The following is a 6,345-nucleotide window of genomic DNA, read 5'->3' as shown; positions in this document are numbered from 1 at the left end:
ATAACCAACCTCCAAAATCCGTATTTCCCTTATAAAATCCGTATAAGATGCAAATTAAAATAATTTACCTAAAATTTGAATGATAATTAACAATGATATATCCCAGTTACTTTTTATTCAATATTAATAACAATAAATCTTCAGAATGAATACAAAGCTCCAATGTTTGACAAAAACACAAAGTGTTATCAGCGTAGTTACGGAAGAAATACTTCGTTGTTTGGAGACAGGTTTCACCGAGCGGCTATTATGCACGAGACTTCATATTAGCCACAAAGTCAGGAAAATCTGTTCGTAAAATTACGTTATTATGACCAAATACAATGAAAAGTATTTTTCCAGTCTCACCTGTGAAAGGTAATCCCATGTGATCTCGTTTGGACGGTAAACCTGTTGGTACAGTTAAACGCAGCACATGAATGAGGCATCTTTATTCTCGGCTACTGTCTAGACGCTATACCAGAGACGGCTGAAGAATCTCCACTTTGCCACATCCAATATGGTGGCGAGGATGACGTATGATTCTACGCAGAAGGCGTCGTCTATGTTTATATGTCTATGACTTCACGGTTGGCGGGATTCTTGCAATGCGGTGTGCGCATGATCAAAAGTGGAACGAAGTCTCGCTACCACAAGATAACGCGCGATTTCATAAGACTCTTTACTTGCTGTCTGTGGTGTACAGTACGTTTGTAAATGCTATGCGTTCTTTTATCATCGTGGGAATTGATTATAGCTCTAAATAAATATTGAAGTTTTTTTTTAAAGAATCCGTATAACTTTATTTATACGCCCGTATACTACATTTATTGAATCAAATCCGTATAAAATATGGACATTCCGTATAGGTTGACATGTATGTGTGTTTACTCTTTTATACCCCTCCCCCCCGGTCGCTGAAGGGGGGTTAAACCCCTCCCCTGGTCGCTGAAGTGGGGTGGGGGGTTAAACCCCTTATCTCACCCGGATCCGCCCCTACGGGCCACAAACATCAACATTCTCAATCACACATCACAGGAAGAGAAACAGGCTCAAATCACTTGTTGGCAATCACAGGTCATGTGAATGTCCTCCCCTTCAGTTAAAGTTTTGCGTGGACCAAACATGATTTTGGATTTTAAAAAAAAATCCCACTAATAGTTATATTAGAGGGTTACAATGCAGATAAACTGATAAGACAAACTGCAAAATCATGACTCTACAAACTTTTATTTCACTGAAATGGCCTCATTCAGCGCTATTTTAAAATTAAATAAACCACGATCAATTCATCAATAGACCAAGATCACATTGTTAATATTATTCATAGAGACATACAACAAAATGTACGAAAGCAAATTATTAATACAGCAATCGTCAAATGGGAAATACACACAACATGTAGACTATAGGACATACGTCACTGGATGGTCGCCAGATAACATGTCCGTTACATATTACCACTACGTTGTATTAGGACGTGCCTACTGCGTAACTACAACATATTTCCCTGACATTACCAAACCACTACGTCGTATGTACGTGTGTGTTTGCTGGGTGCATCATAGTTGCAGTTTGTAAAAGCTGTCTCAGCTGACTTTACACACGAGCGAGAGTTAGAATTTTAGACTGGATGCTATGAAAAATGTTGGTGATGGTGATGATGATAATAATGATGATGATGGTGATGGGTCTCTGCTTATTTACATATACGATTTTCTTTCAGCTAACCAACAGCCAGTTATTTTCTCTTATGGATGAAACGAAGCCCAAAGATTCCAGCCTGCAGAAATTGTCTAAAAATACAGCCAGATGGCTGATCACTGGAGTTCATTCTGTCTCAACATACTGTATTACATGCATTCTTCATTTTGATAACCGTGTAATAAGGACCTGAGACCTTCATGCAAAACATGCACAATTCTAAAAAAAAAATATGTTCATCTTTTACAAACAAACTATAACTCTAGAAAACTCTTTAATGGTCTTTCTAGTTTCCAGAGGCGATTCTAGAGTCTGTTGTGGCCCCAAGCAAAAATTTCCAGTGGGCCCTTCTGACCAGTGTTCATCACCAATATGTTATAAATAATCTGACACCAGTGAAAAATGTATGAAACCAAAGTTTTTTAAATTCCAAATGTGAAAATACATTGGTAAAGAACAATAAAAACAATAAAAAACAAAATAAATAAGCCCTCGGGCCCTGACTCTCAGGGGGCCCCTGGGCCAGGGGGCCCCAAGCAGTTGCCTGCCTTGCCTGTTCACAAGCTGCGTGTCTACTAGTTTCAGAACACAATTTCTTAATATTAGTATGTTGATAATGCCAATACTGAGTGTTTTAAATATTTCCTCAATTGCACTTTTTTTTTAACAAAACCTCTATCGTCTTTTCAAAGTTAAAGCTCGAATCCCCAGAGCTACATGCGCTGCATTCGGACGAGGAGTCCGTTCCTAGGAGGTTCTAATCCCACTGGGGTTTTATCCCGGGGTTTCGTACCGGGCAGCGGATTCATTGTATTATATTCAGTTTTCAATATAATATTATTTTTTCAATTTTTTTTTTGTATTCTTGTCTCAGCAATGGTGAAATCGAATTTGTAAATAAAATCAGTGCCCTGACTCTACTCATCAGGAGCTATTCTCCTTCTGTGTATGTTTTGTAACTATAACGGTAAAGAAATAAAACAGGAGTCTGGCTATGATATAAGAAAATTCTACAACCCAGAAACAGATGGAGCTCCGCTTTTAGGCAGTGCCTCAATCTATATATTACACAGTAAGTTGTTGCTTTTTGGTCTTTTGTTTAAGATCAAGTGTACAGTAGTGTTTGTTTTTATCACTTTAATATCTGATATGTTCTTTAACTGAAAATATTATATTAAATAGGTTTTTAGACCAGAGAGCTGGAGTTGGGGTTTGCTTCTTCTGCTCCACCCATCAACCGGGTATTATAGTATCTCCAGGAATAGTGCCTTATTCTAAATACAAAGAAACAGCTTTCTTATTTGATGTATTCTTTAAATAAAGATGATTAATGAGTTTTCTAAAGTAGTGAGTGGGAATAGAGCTTTTTCTATTCTATCTGTTCACATGGCATTGGAGTAGATCTAGGAATTGTCTTGTTAAAAAAATAAGTAAAGAAAAAAGTTCTTTCTTTCTTTGCTGGGTCGACCTTTTCCCCATTGAATTCCCCATGAATCCCACTTCTGATATTTGTTATTGTGGGTTATTAACGGGCCATGGGTTCTCTGCTCATGGTCTGTGTTTAGTGAATGCTTGTAAGGAGTTTTGCCAGCACATGACTGAAAATGGAAGCTTCAGCTAGCATGCCTTTGCAAAAATAAGCTTGAAAAACTTTTGGAATAGAATGCTTAGAGAGTATTTGGAGTCCTACTGCAATAAATAAAATTAGATCAGAATTAAATTCTTAGCCTGTAAAAAATTGCATGCTTGAAATATTCAGATTTTTAAATTCTATTGAGATACATTTTTATTTATTTTTTTCAGTTTGTTGTGAATATCTGCCACATATTACAATATCAGTAGGTATTTTATATTTTTAGATGTACAAATATAAAGTTTTAGTTCGTGGAACGACATGTGACCTTTGACATGGATTATCATGTGGTTACAATGTCAACTGCCTGTTGACATTGACTGATGAACTAAAAACTAGAAATTAATACAAACAACAACGAATGATTAACCATGTAGCCAGCAGTCCAGGGTTCCTTTAACTTTTTTTTCCAACAGGTTGACGATTTAAGGTAAAACCTTCAATCATGTGTTCATGTGCAGCTGGAATTTCATTATATCATTCAAAGGTTTGATAGTGAAAGCAACCCTTTAGTTGTGTCTTGGTTCCATGGTGTAATGGTTAGCACCCTGGACTTTGACTCCAGTGATCTGAGTTCAAATCTCAGTGGAACCTCTGAAGCCTTTGTTTGTGGCTTCTGAATTCAAATGCCCAGACTATCTCAACTGTATGCTCCTTTTGGTCAAGCAAGCTATCACGTCCCAAACCCTTTGTTTCTGTTAAAGTGCCAGTCTTCTGAAAATTATATTACCCCTGGGAATTATACCTGATAAAACTAGACATGTTTACCCTTTGGTGACTGACCCCTTGAAAATGGTTCCTCCAGGAACGATGACGTTTCAGTTGTCAAGACAACGGAAAAACTAAAATACAAAAACAGAAAGATACGTCACAATGCTCTTGTACACAAAACAAAATGCTCTTGTATTTTAGTTTTTCCGTTGTCTTGACAACTGAAATGTCATCGTTCCTGGAGGAACCATTTTCAAGGGGTCAGTCACCAAAGGGTTAATAGTTTACTATCTAAATTGTATTTTAATGGGAGACCGGGAACATGTTCTGTTTATTTGGTAAAGTTTGGCTCTTTGAGTCCGCCATTACATGAACGCGTTCCTGGTAAGTTACTGTTTATTCAAAGAAGTGACATCATATGAGAAATGCTTAAAAGTCCGTTGGCATTTCTGGCTTCGTCTGTTTTGCAAATTGTAGCACGTTTTTAACGATTTTTTTTTTTATTTATTCCGCAACAAAACTAAAACCAAAGCATACCTCCTAAGGGGTGTGTCCTTCAAGGCTGTTCAAGTGTAGCCATTAAAAAAAGCAGAATTTTGATCCATTGTAGCCCAAAGTTGCAGGACACTTGCGGAATGAATGGGTTTGATTTGTACTGACAAAGAGAGGTAACTGCAAGCCAACAGGATGGTTTGGTGTCTGCTCCATACATTCTGAAAAAGATACATTTGTGAGGCAGATTCACATAAAAGGATTTGAGCGATGTCTGGTACATGGAGCAGTTCCTACGATCTGGAAACAAAAGTCAGACGTGCCATCCCAAAGAGCTGACCGCGCAGTAAGTGTCAAGCTTGCATTTAGCCTTTCGCTCTTGGTGAGGATAAGCAGGGTGGTGGTCTTCTTTTGGTCACTGCACATACGTATTTGAACAGTGACCCAAGTGCATTGCCAACTCATGTGGTCAGCATAAGACCTGCGTATGGTCAACGATGCATCTCACTTTGGTGCCCGGCTGTCGGTCTGGCCAAGCAGACTAAGGAGCAGTGTTCGGCTCATGGTTTCCAGTGGAGATGCATTCTTCAATCTTGATCCTGATGTTTGTTGAGTCCTGTTGACTGATGTTTGGGATGGTGTGCTGATACCATGCTGAACTCCAGTTTTGCATCTTAAGGTACTGAAGCAGATGCCTTGATGTTCCCCTACATAATTTAGAATGCTTACGGGGAAGTTTGAGATTCTCTTTGCCATACGATGAGTGAAAACTGGTCATTGCAGTCCATTCTAGGGTTCATTTTACAAGACTAGCTTTATTTAGCAGCACTGTCCACAGACGGTTGGCAGGTCGAGTCAAAGCACTGTTGTAAAATGTTTGCAGAGGTTGCTTGTAAAAGCACTGCCAATACAGAGTATTGCAATAGTTAGCCAAAGCCCATGGCCCACGCGTGAGGTCAACACACCATGCCACCCCAAAATGTAGCTCCCTCCAGTCTCTTGCTGCAGCTGACATCAATTTTACTTTGGCATTTTTTTAACTGACTCCTCTATTACTGACACTGTCTGATGTGCTAGGGGACAGTAGGGGCTCCGAGTGTGCCTCCCTCATGGCTGTTTTAGTCCTTAAGTCATCTTCAGTGCTTAAAGAAGCCCACCCAAAAAACTTTGTCAGCTTAGACTATGCCATTGTTTGTTTCACGCAGAGATAATTCCACAAAAACACCAGACCGATTAAGACACACTGTGATTGGTCAAAAGCTTGGAGCTTATTTGGGCATTATGTGTTGTCGATTTTTATTGGTCACAAGCCTCTGCTCATTGTTTACACTCTGGCTTCCTGCCGTCTCTTCACTGGGGTTGGATTTTGGCAAACGGAAGGATTTGTGGAGGGAGTTCTAGAAAAGATGAAATATGATAATGATGGCAAATACATTCATCACAGTGATGACTGCTAGTAATTTTCACTTCGTCATTGATGGATTATTTTCATCAGTCACAAGCGTGACGAGTGCCAGTGGGAACCCTGGTTGCACTACATTTAAATCCACTTGGCCAACATTGAGGGAATATTGCTCCAGCAGGTACAACAGTCTTTCAATCATCATTAAATCTACCTTGCTAACAGTGAGTGAAAGTGCCGACAAAGTGGATTTCAAGGTGGGAAAACATTGTCAGCACTGTTGTCCCAATGAATTTAGGAGGCAAACATATATATTTACAACACACGTGAAAGTGCAAAATATAAAATAGTAAATGTGAAACATGATACATTTGAACAATGCTCCATGTGAAAATGCAGTGCCATGCTCACAGTTTGAGGCTGA

At 39.0% G+C, this 6,345-nt stretch overlaps 2 non-coding genes across 2 annotated transcripts; both read left to right on the top strand.

The window, feature by feature from the left end:
• Nucleotides 1–2,762: 2,762 nt before the first annotated feature.
• On the top strand, nucleotides 2,763–2,958 carry LOC132897982 (U2 spliceosomal RNA). Its single transcript, XR_009656434.1, has one exon. It is a non-coding gene; the product is annotated as a U2 spliceosomal RNA (small nuclear RNA).
• An 880-nt stretch (nucleotides 2,959–3,838) lies between these two features.
• Nucleotides 3,839–3,910, top strand: trnaq-uug (transfer RNA glutamine (anticodon UUG)). Its single transcript has one exon. It is a non-coding gene; the product is annotated as a tRNA-Gln (tRNA).
• The last annotated feature ends 2,435 nt before the right edge of the window (nucleotides 3,911–6,345 follow it).

The sequence above is a fragment of the Neoarius graeffei genome, chromosome 1, assembly GCF_027579695.1.
Source record: "Neoarius graeffei isolate fNeoGra1 chromosome 1, fNeoGra1.pri, whole genome shotgun sequence".
Taxonomy (NCBI): Eukaryota; Metazoa; Chordata; class Actinopteri; order Siluriformes; family Ariidae; genus Neoarius; species Neoarius graeffei.
Note: the sequence above shows the minus strand (reverse complement) of the source record. Positions and strands in the feature narration are given on the sequence as shown.